The sequence below is a fragment of the Pithys albifrons genome, chromosome 9 (genome assembly GCF_047495875.1).
Source record: "Pithys albifrons albifrons isolate INPA30051 chromosome 9, PitAlb_v1, whole genome shotgun sequence".
NCBI classification, from domain to species: Eukaryota; Metazoa; Chordata; class Aves; order Passeriformes; family Thamnophilidae; genus Pithys; species Pithys albifrons.
Window position 1 is genome coordinate 3,275,388 of NC_092466.1, and position 17,656 is coordinate 3,293,043.

Consider the following 17,656-nt stretch of genomic DNA (forward strand, 5'->3'; position numbering starts at 1 on the left):
TTCATGCCCAGGCTTAAAGCCCAACACAAACCAAGTGGTCAGGCCCCTGTCTGTAGTGCCAGAGAGGAGGGAGTGTTGTGCTCAGTTCCTTCTTTCCCAAAGAAATAAAGAGCAAGAAGACTCTTTAGCTGTTCATGTGCTGTTGCTATTGCAGGATGGCCCTGAACAAGCACAGAGTGGAGTTCATGCTTTGGAAAGAAAAGCTACTTGGGGTTGAAGTGAAATAAAATTAAATACATGGAATAAGGAAGATAAGGAGGAGAAAAATGGATGAGAAAAAAAGAAGCCATGAAGAAGCAGCAGCAAAAGGCAAAAAGGTGAAAAGAACCCAGAGGCAATGAGGCACCTCCACACAACACCTTCCCCTCTCCCTCCATTCCTCTTCCCAGTGCTGAAGAACAAAGCTGGGAAGGATGGACGGAGAGCCACGGCCCCTGGGAATAACCTGGAGATTTGGGATTGTGGCCCCCTTTGAAGCAGCCACACAACCTGGATGCAATTTTCATTTCCTGCAGGAAAACACAGCCTTGTTCTTCTGAAGTGGATAAAGCAAGGCTCGTAAAACTAATTGTGGGAGGTGGTTTGACATGAGAAATTAAATGTCAAGGCTTGGCCTCTCCTGTGCACGGTGGAGTGAGGCAGGAGCATGGCAGGTTACCTGCCCTTTGCCTGGAGGGGGGTTTTGTTTTTTTCCAAGAGAATTTTGAACCAGCTGTGAAATTGTGCTGCTGTTCTCCAGAGCCAGAGGTACCTGTAATTCAGTAGCATTCCTACATGGATGTTGTTAATAAAACATTTGGGGCAGTTTTCTGATGAACTCCCCATTTATCAACTTCAAGCCCGTAAAAGGAGTGTGGTAAAAATGCAACCATTCCTTTCTGGTGACATTTTGGGGGAGGAGGAGGAACTCTGATAAACATCTCCTTCATTCATGCTAATGAATGACCAAGATATAATTGGCTCCACATTCTCTGTTATCAAAGATTGTTACTCAAATGAAAGTACTGCCAGTGGAGTGAAAAGCCTCGTGGGATTACCAAAACCTGACTTAGAAGTCTTTAGTTCCCTTTGACTGATTATTTTTTTAATGGGGAAAATAGCTTTAAAAGAAAAAGATGTCCACGTGGCTTTTATGGTGGCCTTCCACAAAGGGGTTTTCTGTTTTAATTTGGATGGTTTAAACCAATGTTCTGTGTGGAGCACATATGTCCTTAATGAGATACTTGGTAGAGTTCATTAGTTTATATTTAAGGGATGAAAAGTTGCTGAGAGTAGCTGTTGAACTGTAATTGATAATGGGTGAGCAGGGAAAATTTAGCATTTGGGTCTTTAAAGTTATATGTAGGATAATTCCTGCCTGCTCACGAGGATTGGGGTTCCTGTGAAGGCTCATGATGAGGAAAACATGAGATTTGAGGGGTAAATGTGGATAGAATTCAACTTTCAGAGTACCTGGATGTGAACCCACAGGTCTAGTTTTGGGCAGAGGGTTAAGAGGTGGAAGGTACTTTTTAACTGGGAAGAACAGCAGTTGGTAAGAGCCCTTTCTGTGCATACTGCAGGATTCCCAGCTTTATTTTTCCACTTTTTCAGTGGAATTACATGGTTATGTTACACACTGGCCCATAGATACATATTGGGCCAGCTTTGCCAACTGCTTCATGCCCAAGGAACATGGAGCCAAACCTGCAAAATGAAGTATCAATATCCAAATGGTGAGATTTGGGAAGAACCTTAATAAATTAAACCCCAAACCTGCCAATAAAAGTCTGTGGGGATCTTTTGGAGTAGTTTCTTTTTTTTCCTGCCCCACCACAGGGCATTACATGTGTCTTGGGGGTATGTTAAGGAATAGATAATCTGTACTTGGTTATTCTCTCAGACAGTCAGTAATAATAATTTGTATGAGGAAAATTTTAAAAAATGCATCTGGCGACTCTGTGGGTGTGTTTTGTCAGTTGTTTGGTTTTGGTTTGTTGGGTTTTTTTTTCCTCTTTAAACCCCCAGAATATAAAATAAGAACCAACACCAGAAACAACTCCAAAATAATTATGAAGCCAATAAATAACCCATGAGCTGTAATGCACACAGATGACTTTCCAGAGGAGGCAGCCAGGGCTCTGTGTGTGTGTATGGAGAAAAAGTGGGGAAAACTTTGGGAGTCCCCGCCAAAACAACCAAAAAAATCAAAATAACCGCCTCAAACCTCTTCAAAAATAAGAAAGAAAAAAAAAGAGAAACAAACTGCTTGGGGTTTTTTTCTTCCTTTTTTCTTTTTCCCCCAAAGAAGTCGAGCTCAGCTCATCAGCGGCAGGAGCAGGAGGGGTTTTGGAGTTAACTGCATGCAGGAAATCTCTCACATCCTGAGTCCCAGCTCGCTCCTCTCTGTAACTGTATATTATGGGGCTGCTCTCCAGCCCCAGCTGATGAAAGTTTGTCTCGCTCAGTCTGGGCTGCGATGTCAAAGCGCCTCCACGCAGAGCCCCGAGCGCTGCCCCCGGCCCGGCTGCTGCTGCCGCTGCTGCTCAGCCTGGGCTGGCTGCTCTCGCCGTGGCCCCGCGCCCGCGGTAAGTGGCCCTGGCACGGGCACGGCTGCTCCGAGCACCGTTCCGAGCCCCGATTCACCGGGCCGGGAGCGCAGGGGTGGCCGGAGCGCGGGGATGGCAAGGGGGAGGTCCCGGCCGGGGACACGCGGGGTTGTCGCTGCTCTGCGCTGCGACCCAGCCCGCCCTGCCCGGGCACACTGAGCCGGGCAGCCCCGGCCCCCGCAGCTCCGGGGGTCCCATCCCCATGCACCCCAAACCCACCGGGTCGCAGCTCCTGGGGTCCCATCCCCCTGCACCCCAAACCCACCGGGTCCCAGCCCCCGGCACCCGCAGCCCCTGGGGTCCCATCCTCCTGCACCCCAAACCCACCGGGTCCCAACCCCCAGCACCCAAAATCATCGGGTCTCAACCCCCGGCACCCGCAGCCCCTGGGGTCCCATCCCCCCGGCACCCCAAACCCATCGGGTCTCATCCCCCGGCACCCCCAAACCCACCAGGTCCCAACCCTTGGAACCCCGAACCCCACCGGGTCCCATTCCCCGGCACCCCAAACCCACCGGGTCCCATTCCCCGGCACCCCAAACTCACCGAGTCTCATCCCCCGGCACCCCAAACACATCGACGTCCCCAGCTCCTGGGATCTCATCCCCCAGGAACCCCCAAACCCACCGGGGTCTCATCCCCCGGTACCCCAAACTCATCTGGTCCCATCCCCGGGGCCCCCAAACCCCACTGAGATCTCAGCCCTGCACCCCCAGCCCCCCGGGGTCCCAGCTGTGCATCCCAAACCCCGCGGGATCCCAGCCATGTCCCCCCCCCCCAACCCCCCGGGGTCCCAGCTGTGCAACCCAAACCCCGCGGGGTCCTATCCCTGTCCCCCCTAGCCCCCCGGGATCCCAGTTGTGCATCCCAGCCCTGCATCCCCAGCCCCCCGGGGTCCCAGCTGTGCATCCCAAACCCCACCGGGGTCCCATCCCTGTCCCCCCCAGCCCCCCGGGATCCCAGTTGTGCATCCCAAACTCCACTGAGATCCCAGCCCTGCATCCCCAGACCCCCGGGGTCCCAACTGTGCAATCCAAACCCCACCGGGGTGCTATCCGTGTCCCCCCCAGCCCCCCGGGGTCCCAGCTGTGCATCCCCCACCCCACTGAGATCCCAGCCCTGCATCCCCAGCCCCCCGGGGTCCCAGCTGTGCATCCCAAACCCCGCGGGATCCCATCCCTTTCCCCCCCAGCTCCCCGGGGTCCCAGCTGTGCATCCCAAACTCCGTGGGATCCCAGCCCTGTCCCCCCACCCTCCCCGGGTTCTCAGCTCTGCACCCCCAGTGCCACTGGGACCCCTGGGATGGAGGGTGGTCCGGTGTGTGTTGGGGTGCCCCGAGGGGTCCCTGGGGGAAATTCTCCCCCCAGACGTTCCCCTGCATACAGTCCTTGTGGCTGAATTCAGTGTCTGGGAGTACTGTCAGAGTTTGGACTGCGTTTCCAGCCTGGAAAAATTGCCTGGAAAAGCCAAATAGTGATGGCAAAAGCGTCCTGGCTGGGGGAGCGTTTTCTCGCTGCTGTGTCCGTTCAGAGCGAGCGCAAGGCAGGGCTGGGGGAAGATGTTTCGGAGCGCGGCTCTGTGCGAGCCGTGTTAGAGGAGCTCGGCAGAGGGACTTGTCTCTCCATACTGCGAGGCTGGGGCTTATCCCGGAATCCCTGGAGGGCCCAGGCCCTCTCCTGTTCCCTAAGCAGCAGCTGACAGTGCATATTTTATGGGAGAGGAAGGAGATTCTCCTGCGTAAATACACGGAGCAGCGCTGAGGGCTGCGTGTGTCCCTGTGCGTTGCTACAAACTCATCTCAGGGCTTTTTTTTTAATTGTAACTTTAAACTTTGTAAATGTTTGCTTGTCTCCGAATGTCTTGACAGCAGCTTTCGCTGGGACTTTGGCTCTGGACTTGCTAAAAGGAAATTGGGAGATACTTTAGCACAGTGGAATCCCAGGGTGGGAAGGACAAGGTGTTGCATTTGATCAGGCACCTGGGGATTATGTTAATGATTTAATAGGGGTTGCAGCTTTGCTTTACCTTTGTGAGGGGTCTTAATTTCTCCTTGTCAATGCTTGTACTTAATCCAAATCAGTGTATTTGGGATAAAGGCTGCAGGAAATCTCAGGCAGATGAGGAGAAATGGGTCCCCTGTGGCTGTTTCCTTGTCAAGGGTGGGTTGGTTTGGGTGGGGGCAGCATGTGCCCCTTCTCTGAGTGTGGCAGCCATGGTTTGGAAGTAAACTTGGACAGAGGATAAATATTCATCCCTAGGGAAGTTTGAGGCAAGATGCTTCAGTGAAGTTGTCCTACAATAACTAGAAGGCAAACTCCCAGTGACTTGGCTCCAGCACACAAATGAGTGGAATGAGTGGTAAGAGGGGGTGGAAGTCCTGTTCCTGGTGGCATGGGATTCCCTGGGAGGCAAGCTGAAGCCCTAAGGCTACATTGGCACTGATGAACTGAGCTCTCTGTGCCAGCTGTTCATGTCTCTGGTGCCCATCTTTAGATGTCCAAGCTTGGCCAGCCGTGGTGTTGCTGGCCCTTGCAGCTCAGCTACAGTTTGGGTTTGCCTTGCAACGTCTTCCCTCTCTCTCTGCTTAGTAATATATCTATAACTTGCCCTGTCCCATCTGCAGCCAGTGTGCTCAGCAAGCATCCCCTCCTTAATTCCACTTTTTCCTGTGGAAGTAGAGAACAGCTTTAGCTCTGCCAGAGCATGTGCTGCTTTCTTGGTCACGGAGGTGCTGAAAGTTTCAGCCGCGTGTTTCTGCACCGGCCAAGCTGCCTGGTGACGAAAAGTCCTCTCAGCTGTGCTGGCACGAGTCTCACCAGGCATTCTGGAGCTCTGCAGCTCCTGCCTCAGCTGGCTTTCCTGCTGCACCTTCTCTGGGCACAGAGGCACCGAGCTGAGGTGCTGCCAGGGCATCCTAATTTTGACATAAACACGTGCTTAGTGATTAAGACGAGTTTGAATTATGATATGCCTTGAAAACTGGGTTTGAAATGTGGCAAGAGACGTGTGAAATGTGGGTCTGCCTGAGTAACAGCTCCGATATTAAACAGAAATTAGCAGGTTATGAACTAGACAACTTAAAAGTAGCCTTGCTGCTCGCTTATAGTATGTTTTCTTTCCCATTTTTATGGGTTTCCAATTGCCCTTCTAGTTTTCAGTATTGCTCTTGGTTGGTGGCTGAAGGACCTCATGGACAAATAGGAAAATTAAGTGGAGTACTGGCCCCAACAAGACAAAATCAGCTTTGTCATCCTTCTAGAGGGGGATATAGAGTAGGATAAAATCTAACATTATAGAGTCAGTCAAATGCTTTAAAATCTACAATTGTATAAGCTTTTTGTGGTCAAGGCCTTCCTGTACCTGCAGGGCAGACAAAGTGATGGTGTGTGAAGAGAAACTCAAAATCTGTGTGTGTGTGTAAACTCTTAAAGCTCTTTTAAATATTGGGAGTTAACTGGGGAAACAGCAGGAAAATGAATCACAGAATGACAGAATCACAGAATGGTTTGGGCTGGAAGGGACCTTAAAGTTCATCTCATTCCACCTCCTGCCATGGGCAGTGACACCTCCCACCAGCCCAGGGTGCTCCAAGCCCTGTCCAACCTGGCCTGGGACACTCCCAGGGATGGGGCAGCCACAGCTTCTCTGGGCACCTGTGCCAGGGCCTGCCCACCCTCCCAGCCAGGAATTCCTTCCCAAAATCTGATATAAACCAGCACATGGAATCCTGGAATGGTCTGGGTGGGAAGGAACCTCAGAGCTCATCCCATCCCACCCCCTGCCATGGGCAGTGACACCTCCCACCAGCCCAGGGTGCTCCAAGCCCTGTCCAACCTGGCCTGGGACACTCCCAGGGATGGGGCAGCCACAGCTTCTGTGGGCATGAAAAAATGAAAATCCTGAAACTGCAGCCAAACTAACTGTTGTGCCAGATTTTATTTTTGTTACTGATGCATCTGCATTGGGTACAATGGAACTCAACTGCAGCAGCAGAAATCTTGCCTTGTCTCTCTCTCTCTCTAAACCAAATTTCTGCAGCTCACTGTGTGTTTTAGAGCTCCCTTACAAATACTGTCTTCTTTCAGACTGTTCCAGGGCTTGTGGCAGATATTTCTGGTCTGTGTATAATCACCTCCTTGTCTGATGATTATCCCTATCAGGTCCCCTGCAGACATCCTGGCACGAGCTGTCACTGCCCATGGGGCTCCACAGATCCTTGCCAAAATCCACCAGCAGAGGATATTGTGCCCACTCTTCCAGTCATGTTTGCACCGTTTAACCTCCCTCTTGCTGGGGAGCTCCCTGGGGTTCTGTCAGGTGTTTTCATCTCTTGCTTTTGTTGGAATTTATGGAAAAGTCTCCATCCAGCCTCAGAGAGCATCCTTGAACTAATGATTGGCAGGCTGTGTTTTGGGTGGCTTTTCATCCTGTTGGCACTGGAGGGGCTTCCCCAGGGGGACTTCTCTAGTCACATGTGAGTGACTGCAGCACATCAGGGCTGTGTATGTGTTGCTTCCACTTGGTGCTGCTGATCATGAAAGTCTGTTTTAAACAGGCCAAACTCCTGCAAAGGCTCCACCTGCCTTGTTCAGATCTCACAGATCCTCATCCTCACAGATTCAGCACGAGTGTTTCTAACAGATCTCACATTGCCAGTGTGTCTCCAGGGCAAATCTGTGACAAACTAAACTAAAACCAGGTTGGATGGGGCTTGGAGCAACCTGATCTAGTGGAAGGTGTCTCTGCCCATGGCAGAGGGGATTGAATTGAATGATATTTAAGGTCCCTTTCAACTTATCCACAGCTCAAGCAAATCTGTGAGAGGGTTGCAGTTGATTCTTGATGGGACAGCACAGCCCAAAAGGTAAATCCCTTGTGTTTGTGGCTAACACAGGGCAAAAAGGTTTAAATTGTCTTATTTTTTTAATATTTTTGATAAAAGGATCCTACTGACTGAGAAAAGGGATTGCTTCTTAGTAGCCTCATGATCCAGAATGTTGACCCTTCTCTTTTTAGTGCCACACAAGAGCCTGAGGCTACGTTGGTATCGGGTGTGATGTTGGCATTGGTGCTTCAGAAAGTGACTTGATGAGCTACATCATCTAATCAGTAACATTAATCCTCTATTAAATCACTTCAGGTGGTTTCACTGATTTTTTTACCCCCCATACAAATGAGTTTGCTGCTTTCCCTGACTTGGAGCCAGGATGAGAAATATTTGGTTAGTTTGGGGGCGGGAGATGGTCCATTCATAAGGTCAACATGCTAAACCCATTTGTTCATTAGAAGAACAAATTCCTTCTTGTCCAAAATGTATGATGTAATAAGGCAAGAAGTGAAATGTTTCATGGTCTGTTGGCCATGCTGGATAATACACATCAAGGGATAAAGAGCTGGACACAGAATTTGGCACAAAAGAAGCTTTAATTAGTTTATTTTGAGTTATTTGTTAAGAGGAACTGTGTCAATCCCTGGAAATTTAGTCTAATAGTGAATGTCATGTGCATTAAGTGAAAATCCTTCTTCTGACAAAGGTGAAGGGTTGTTGTTTTCTTGCATTTTTTTTAATGTGTTCTAATTCTGAAAGCAGCTGGAAGATAAATAAACCTCATGTGTGACTGTTTACTTTTGAAAGAATATATTGGGGTATAAACTTCATTGAATCCAAGTATTTATGGGATTGTTTTGACATAGTCATGGGAAAAAAAAATTTAAAAATAAAAGACCTGAACTGTATTATAATGCTACATTTAATAAGGTGACATATGAGCCTAATCATGTGTGGAGCTGAGCATGGCCAGGATCTCCATTCAGCAGCACTGTCTGTGCCTTGATGGTTCTGCACTGAAGATCCTCTGTTAGTTCAAAAATTAGAAGACTTGATGGGAACTGTTAAGCTCAGATTATTTAAGTTAATCTTGCATTCCTTTTCTGCCATTGAGAGCACTGTGGTGACAGAGGGAGCTGAGACTAAAATGGGACATCTGCAGCATTTAGGGACAGAAAGAGCATCTCACTTCTGATCCATGTTCCTTTTCTGAACTGGAGATCATAAAAGTGTCTCCAGGTTCAAATCCACTCTTGCATTTTGACACAGATTTTAAAGCATGAGGTGAGATTCCAAAAGAAATAGGATTTATATTGTCATTTATTGCATCCTAAGTGAGGAACTTGCACCCCAATGAGGAGACACTTGGGGTAAACACTTGTGGTTGGGGGGGAAGTGCAGGGTCATCACAGAAGAAATCACAGACTGACTTGGTTTGGAAAGGACCTTTAAACTTGTCCAGTGCCACCCCCTACCATGGGCAGGGACACCTCCCACCAGCCCAGGGTGCTCCAAGCCCTGTCCAACCTGCCCTTGGACACTCCCAGGGATGGGGCAGCCACAGCTTCTCTGGGCACCTGTGCCAGGGCCTGCCCACCCTCACAGAGAAGAATTTCCTCCCAATAGCCCATCTAAATCTCTCCTCTTTCAGTTTAAATCTTTCCTTTGTGTGGTCTACATTCCTTGTTTGTGTGTCTGATCCTCAGATGGAATAAGTTGTCTCACCTCCATGGCTCCTTTGTACAACCTGCAGCTGATTTTCTGTGCTATCCTTTCAGATCCATTTGGCAGCATCAGAGGAGGTGTAGGCAAGGTGAGCAAAGCTGTTTTAGTGACCTGAGAAGATATCCTGCCCTGAGGAAACCATAAAAATGAATGTTCATTACTCCTGTAGCTCATTTGCTGATGACACCAAGTTGGGAGGGAGTGTCGACCTGCTGGAAGGCAGGAGGGCTCTGCAGAGGGATCTGGAGAGACTGGAGAGATGGGCTGATCCCAATGGGATGGAGTTCAACAAGGCCAAGTGCAGGTCCTGCCCTTTGGCCACCCCAACCCCTGCAGCGCTCCAGGCTGGGCACAGAGTGGCTGGAGAGCAGCCAGGCAGAGGGACCTGGGGGGACTGAGGGACAGGAAGCTCAACAGGAGCCACCAGTGTGCCCAGGTGGCCAAGAAGGCCAAGGGGATCCTGGCCTGGATCCAAAGTAGCGTGGCCAGCAGGCCCAGGGCAGTGACCCTTCCCCTGGACTCTGCCTTGGGGAGGCCACACCTTGAGTGTTGTGTTCAGTTCTGGGCCCCTCAGTTGAGGCAAGAGATTGAGGGGCTGGAGTGGGGCCAGAGAAGAGCAACGAGGCTGGAGAAGGGACTGGAGCACAAGTGCTGTGGGGAGAGGCTGAGGGAGCTGGGGGTGTTCAGCCTGGAGAAGAGGAGGCTCAGAGGTGACCTCAGCACTGTCTGGAACTGCCTGAAGGGAAGTTCTGGCCAGGTGGGGGTTGGTCTCTTCTCCCAGGCACTCAGCAATAGGACAAGGGGGCACGATGGGCTCAAGCTCTGCCAGGGGAAATTGAAGTTGGAGATCAGGAAGAAATTCTTTGCAGAGAGAGTGCTCAGGAATTGGAATGGGCTGACCAGAGAGGGGTGGATTCCCCATCCCTGGAGGTTTTTCAACTGAGCTTGGCCGTGGCACTGAGTGCCATGATCTGGTAAAGGGACTGGAGTTGGACCAAGGGTTGGACTTGATGATCTCAGAGGTCTTTTCCAACCCAATCTATTCTATGATCTCCTGCAGGAAGGTGGGAAGGTCAGGAGTTATGGACCGACCCAGTGCTTCTGGTGGCACATAAACCTGAGCAGGGGAGGTGGCTTCAAGAACATCAAGTGACTCTAAGTTTTCTTTTCATTCATGGTTTGAAAACCAGAAGAGAGACTTCAGTGGCAGTTTCTGTTAGTTCAGGTGCAGTTAATTTTTCTCTTTCTGCTGCTGTGTAATGTGAGCAGCAGGTATTCCCACACAAACAAAAACTTGGGGTGGATATAAACTCCCCAGCCCAGTAGTTGGTTTTCCAGGCTTGGGAAAGAACTACCAATCACTTCCCATGCATTCTTACTGACAGTACTACTGAAATTCCCTTCAGCTGGATTTGCTGTGTTTTCTGTGTGATTTCCCAGAGAACATCTGAATGAATGATTTGTGTGCCTGTGACAAGCTCAGCTCCACTCCCACCCAGCAGTGCTTCTCACTGATGGTCCCATACAGGAAGAATATCCCTCAATTCAGCCATGCTGAGGGTTCCCTGTATTTGGAGAGGGAGGCCAGTAAATCACTGGACAGAAGGATTGTACTGTACCTTTTGAAAGACCAAGAGGAAATTGTATTTTGGAGAGTGATTTGAACTTCATTCAGTGAGAGTGGCCTTTGATGAGGGTTTGGAGGGGAGGAGAAGGGGAGGAACACTGCACCTGGATTTTCACATCATTATCTGGACTCATTGCTGAAAAGGGAATGTATATTTAGTACCTTTTTCTTTGCCATTGGAGCTCTGTGGATTAGTTGTGCCTGTGCTCGTAAATCAGAGGTTATTATTTTCAGTAAGTGGCTTTGGTGGGTGGTGTCTTGCTGGAATTGAAGGGTGTAAGGCTGAGTTCATCATTAAAACAGCAATCTGTGGGACTGGGATCCTTTGGGGAAGGAGCAGCAGTTTAGGAAGAAGAGGCACCTCTACTGGGGTGGTGCTGAGTGAAGATAAGTCAACCTTCACTGTGGCAGCCTGGAAATACCTGTGGGGAAGACACTGTGCAGCCCTTGATGGGTTTCATCTCTTCTTAGTCCTGTCCTGCCTGTTTTCACAAGAAAGAGTGGCAGGGCCAATGGACATGGTGTGCATCAGGACTTGGAAAAGCACAGTTTAGAACAGGACTTGCAGCAAGAGGACAGAAGTTCTTCTGAGCTGTTGTGTCACATATTTTCCAAAGCTACTTTAGGTTTGAATCTTGAATTTCGACCTTGCCCTTTTCTGTGAACTCCACACACTGAGCTCTTCCATGGAGGGAACCTCTTGATATGCCCCCATCACCTGGTGTGCCAAGATGCCCTTTGGTTCAGTGCTTTGCTGCTTTATTTCTCTCATATTCTGAAATGTTCTTTTCTAGGCAAAAAAAAAAAAGACAACTCTGTCTTTGGACTGGTTCTGAATAGTAATTCTTCAGTCAAACATAAGAGCATCACAGATGAGGCTGGACAGCTGTTTCCCAAATATAGGCTCTGTATATATTCTATACACATAATAAAGCAGGGGTTTGGCTGCTTGAAATGTTCTGCAGTCTCCCTGCCCCCTCCTGCAGTCAATGGCAAATGTTGTTCTCCCAACTCCACTTGTCACATTTTGTTCTTGAGAACAGGGAGGATATTGAGATACACTGGCTTCTTTCCTTGAGTGCATTTCAATATGTATTTGCTATAATGAGAGCCCAAATCCTTCTCACATTTCTTATGCTTTAATCACACTGTGCTCTCCCAAGATTGCTCCAATCGCATTTGCATCAGCAGGGGGAACTCTCTGTGCTGAGCAATATTTCAGCTGCAAACAGGTGAGACAGACCTTGGGCTCCTGGGGAGGAAGGAACCGCCTGTCCTGGATTTGGGGCAGAGTCCAGCAAGGGTGGTGGAGCATCCTGATTTGAGAAATATTCAGGAATTTGGAGGAACAAAAGCTGTTTTTACAGGTCTTTTTTTGGCTTGAGGACCTGTCAAGCGTGATAGTTCCCTTTTAATTTTGTAGTAAATGGCATTTTGGCATGTGTTGGCTGCTGAGAAGAGCACTGGTGCCTGCTGCAGCAGACATCATCTTGTACTTCAGCCACGACATTACTCTAGATGAGAACTGAAAAGTTATATAGATATTACACCAATATATAAACCATGTGTGTTAGAAAGACAAGTTGAGTTTTGAAATATTTGCCTTAGCTCTGCTTTTCACTTTCAATCTGTGCCAAACATGTGCTTGAATGACTGATGGAGTCATATGGTTCCCCGAATAAAGCACTTTATTGTGCACAGACTTAGAGCCTTCCAACAGTTGTATTACAGAAGCTTGAAGATTAAGATGATCCAACTGCTTAGGGGGTATGTTCCACAATGGACATTTTAGTTTTCCTTTTATTCCCCTCTCTCTCTCTCTGTTTTTTGCCCTAATGTGTGTCATTGGTTTGTTCAGCTGGTCGTGCAGTGACAGTGACCACGGAGGGTTTGGTGGAGAGGAACAGCAAGTTACCTCCAAACTGAAGCTTTCCCTCCCATGTCCATGGGAAATGTGGAACACATGACTTATTCCATGGAGTTTCTGGGATTTCAGGGGGAGGGGTGGGTGGGCTGTTCCCTGTCGCCGATTATTTCATCAGCAGAACTCGATTCAGGAAAGGAATAACTCAGTGCAAGAACAAGTGATGACAGGAGATCGTTCTTAGAACTAAAAACCTGAAATATTCCAAAGCATGTTTTTAATGCTGTTTGGTTAATGGGGATCAGTGGCTCTCAAACCCCTGTTTCCCATCTGAGCAGTTGGTGCTCATGGAGCTGCTTGGCGTGGAAGATCCGTGGCTGTGCATGGAGCAGTTCAATGTTGACAGGACCTGTCAGGCTGCAAGAGATCATCTCCTTTCCATCAGAAGCCAAAAGAACAGAAAATTAAATTCAGAAATGCATGGACTCATCTTGCTGCTGCCTCTCCTCAGGCTCATCAGAGACCTTTGCTGACTTTACGTGTTTTGGAAATCATAGAATCGTAGAATCATAGAATGGATTGGGTTGGAAAAGACCTCTGAGATCATCAAGTCCAACCCTTGGTCCAACTCCAGTCCCTTTACCAGATCATGGCACTCAGTGCCACGGCCAAGCTCAGTTGAAAAACCTCCAGGGATGGGGAATCCACCCCCTCTCTGGGCAGCCCATTCCAATGCCTGAGCACTCTCTCTGCAAAGAATTTTTTTCTGCTCTCCAACTTCAATTTCCCCTGGCAGAGCTTGAGCCCATCGTGCCCCCTTGTCCTATTGCTGAGTGCCTGGGAGAAGAGACCAAGCCCCACCTGGCCAGAACTTCCCTTCAGGCAGTTCCAGACAGTGCTGAGGTCACCTCTGAGCCTCCTCTTCTCCAGGCTGAACACCCCCAGCTCCCTCAGCCTCTCCCCACAGCACTTGTACTCCAGTCCCTTCCCCAGCCTCGTTGCTCTTCTCTTCTCAGTTGGGTTGGAAGAGACCTCTGAGATCATCAAGTCCAACCCTTGATCCAACCCCACTGTGATCACCAGCCCAGGGCACTCTGTGCCCTGGGCTGGTGATCACAGTGGGGTTGGATCAAGACATGGTGGATTCTCTGTCCCTGGAGGTGTTTGAGGACACTCAGAGACACCTCCAGTCCCTTCTCCAGCCTCGTTGCTCTTCTCTGGCCCCGCTCCAGCCCCTCAATCTCTTGCCTCAACTGAGGGGCCCAGAACTGAACACAACACTCAAGGTGTGGCCTCCCCAAGGCAGAGTCCAGGGGAAGGGTCACTGCCCTGGGCCTGCTGGCCACACTAGTTTGGATCCAGGCCAGGATCCCCTTGGCCTTCTTGGCCACCTGGGCACACTGGTGGCTCCTGTTGAGCTTCCTGTCCCTCAGTCCCCCCAGGTCCCTCTGCCTGGCTGCTCTCCAGCCACTCTGTGCCCAGCCTGGAGCGCTGCAGGGGTTGGGGTGGCCAAAGGGCAGGACCTGCACTTGGCCTTGTTGAACTTATTGTTTGTACATGAGTAGTTATTTTGACATGTGGAGGAAAAGATGAGATTCAATCTCAAGAAGGTCCATGGAATTAGTTGCTTTCCAAAAGTTGCTTGTGCATAAAGGCCTGAGCTCTTGGGTTGGGGAATGTGGGGAGAAGGGAGCAAACAAGTAGAACTTTGTACTTAGTTATGTGGTTGGCCTATTTTTCCTTTAGGCCATGAAAGGCCTGATTTTAGCAGATTTTGTGGAGAGAATCAATGCACTGCTTAGATGAGCAAAGGTTAGCTGGAAAAATAATTTATGATTTTGAGCTAATAAAAACTTTACTGCAAGAGATAAGATTTTTACTTTATGCACAGTCCAATCTTTCCCAGACTTTTGTGCTTTATTATAGAGGGGGCAGAGCCTGGTGTGTCTTGTGCTGCCTTTTATAAAGCTGTGTAAGTGCTGGAAGGGGGATAATGGGAAGCCCCTTATCAGTGTGGTGGAGTCTCTGATTTTGTCCTTCCTTTTGAGAGGGTGTCTGTTCTCAGCTGGTGATAGTATAAAATAAGTTACTGCTTAGTTGACCTTATGCAAGTTATTTGGCTTCCTTTCTTTAACTGTTTTGCACTGAAAATCTTGTGCTGGTTTATTTTGCAGCATTTTCACATTTACGATCAGATATAATTATTTTTTGCATTTTTGTTCTATTAATGCCCAGAGAAGCTGTGGCTGCCCCATCCCTGGGAGTGTCCCAGGCCAGGTTGGACAAGGCTTGGAGCACCCTGGGCTGGTGGGAGGTGTCCCTGCCCATGGCAGGGGGTGGGATGAGATGGTGTTTAAGGTCCCTTCCAACCCAAACCAGTCTGGGCTATAAAGCCAGGCTGGGAGAGCTGGGGGGTCACCTGGAGAAGAGAAGGCTCCAGGGAGACCTGAGAGCCCCTTCCAGTGCCCAAAGGGGCTCCAGGAGAGCTGGAGAGGGACTGGGGACAAGGGATGGAGGGACAGGACACAGGGAATGGCTTCCCACTGCCAGAGGGCAGGGCTAGATGGGATATTGGGAAGGAATTCCTGGCTGGGAGGGTGGGCAGGCCCTGGCACAGGTGCCCAGAGAAGCTGTGGCTGCCCCATCCCTGGGAGTGTCCCAGGCCAGGCTGGACAGGGCTTGGAGCACCCTGGGCTGGTGGGAGGTGTCCCTGCCCATGGCAGGGGTGGCACTGGGTGGGCTTTGAGGTCCCTCCAACCCAAACCATTCCAGGATTCCATGTGCTGGTTTATATTGGATTTTGAGAAGGAATTCCTGGCTGGGAGGGTGGGCAGGCCCTGGCACAGGTGCCCAGAGAAACTGTGGCTGCCCCATCCCTGGGAGTGTCCCAGGCCAGGTTGGACAGGGCTTGGAGCAGCCTGGGCTGGTGGGAGGTGTCCCTGCCATGGCTGAGGGTTGGACTAGATGGTCTTTAAGATCCTTTCCAACCCAAACCACTCTGTCATTCCATGATTTTATTAAGCACCAGTTTATTTTTCCTGTCTCAGACAGAACAGGTCCCATTCTAGAAGGTGGTTTTGCACGACCTGTGCCTGGATAATGTTTGGCTTGGGTGATGTTGAGGCTTTTGCTGGAAGGTGGAGTGAAACAGAGGACTGGAATCACACATCCCCACGCCTTGGCCACAGGGTTGAATAGTTGACACTTTTTCTTTTTGGCATGATGTAGTCTGGGCCCTAATGTTAACAATTTCCATTTAAAGCAAGTAGATTTTGAATTTTTTTCCCTTGATGCCCAAGAGCTGGATGTGATCCTGTGTGCTCAGAAGGTCTGTATTGGAATCCTCTCCTGCTTTATGTATGGCCACTTTATACTCTTGCCACCTATAAATATATCAGCACTGGCAAGATAAATACCAAGAGGTATATAAAGCTAAAGGACAATCATGGGGGCCTGTCATCTTTGGTTTTCTAAATTATGTAAAATAATTCTTTTAGTTCCCTTCTTGTAATTCAGTCTTTCCACTTCCCTGCTCACCTTGGCAGCCTTTGCAATCCACCAGCTCCAGGCTCCATTAATCATTTGTGGATGCAGGTGAGGGGAAATGCCCACAGCATTCCAGATGTGCTGCTGTCCCCAACTCCCAGGAGCAACTGGGATATCTGACACTGCCTGGAAACACTTCTTTTGATGCAGGGTTATCAGTGTTGTTCTGAACAGCATGTGTGGGTCATTCTGGGCCTTTGAAGATTAGTGATTGAGCAGAAAATTTCCTGATCCCTAAGGGTACAACCCTCCATCCTGTACTACTTGATTTCAACCCTTTGCTGCAGTCTCTAAGTTACTGGATTCTCTTGGAATTTTCCTGTCCTTCTCTGTACACACTTCATCTCCTAACATGGAGCACTGGATTTCAGGAGGATATGTGAGACTGAGCCTAACATATTTTCCTCCTGAACCTTGGTAGAAACCTTCCCTTGCCTGGTTGGTCAGTGATGTGCTTGGGTAGACTCCTTTTCTTATCCTATTTCAGCCCCTTCTTTAATTTCCTTGATTTCAATGCTTTGCTCCAGCCTGCAAGTTACTGGATTCTCTTGGAATATTCCTGTCCTTCTTTATGCACACACCATCTCCTAACATGGAGCACTGGATTTCAGGAGGATACTTGAGACTGATCCTAATGTATTTTCCTCCTGAATCTGGGTAGAAACCTCCCCTTCCCTGGTTGGTCAGTGATGTGCTTGGGTAGACTCCTTTTCTTATCCTATTTCACCCCCTTTTTAATTTCCTGAAACTACTTGGTTTCAACCCTTTGCTGCAGTCTCTAAGTTATTGGATTCTCTTGGAATATTCCTGTCCTTCTCTGTCCACACACCATCTCCTAACATGGAGCACTGGATTTCAGGAGGATATGTGAGACTGATCCTAATGTATTTTCCTCCTGAACCTGGGTAGAAACCTCCCCTTGCCTGGTTGGTCAGTGATGTGCTTGGGTAGACTCTTTTTCTTACCCTATTTCACCCCCTTCTTAATTTTCCTGTTTCTAAATTTTGTAGGGCAATACTTGGTCCTCCTCTCTCAATGTGTAAATTTGGTAATCTGAGATTAAAAAGTTCTCCTTTGAGTCTGGAGGTGATAGAAGAATCATCCCAAACAAGACGTGGGGGACAAGCTACTGATGGGGCAATAAAGCCCTTTGCCAACTGATGGGCATCACTGCTGGCAGTGGGGGCTCTGTTGGCACTCCTGCCCAGCTTTTGGGGCTGGGGGCACAGAGCAGAGGCCTCCCAGGTTCAGAGGAAGGTCTGGCAGCAGAGCCTGTGGGGATTGCTCACAAACCCAGTGGCTGAGTGAGTGCTGGGTGCAGCCATGTGTAAATCCCTTCCCCTGTAGCCAGGAATGATCCATCCAGGGCATGGATCCCACTAACTAAGCTGAGGAAGCTGAAGAAAATGAGGAAGGAAATGGATGAAGTACATCCTTCCTGACTTCCAGGGCACTGCCAAAGCCCTGCAGTGCAGAGC

The 17,656-nt window shown here is 49.3% G+C and overlaps 1 protein-coding gene across 1 annotated transcript in view; it reads left to right on the plus strand.

The window, feature by feature from the left end:
• Nucleotides 1-2,550: 2,550 nt before the first annotated feature.
• Nucleotides 2,551-17,656, plus strand: part of ADAM12 (ADAM metallopeptidase domain 12) — a 214,191-nt gene continuing 199,085 nt past the window's right edge. Inside the window, exon 1 of the mRNA XM_071563503.1 lies at nucleotides 2,551-2,567. The gene's annotated coding sequence lies outside the window, so the exon portion shown is untranslated. The remainder of the gene's footprint in view (nucleotides 2,568-17,656) is intronic.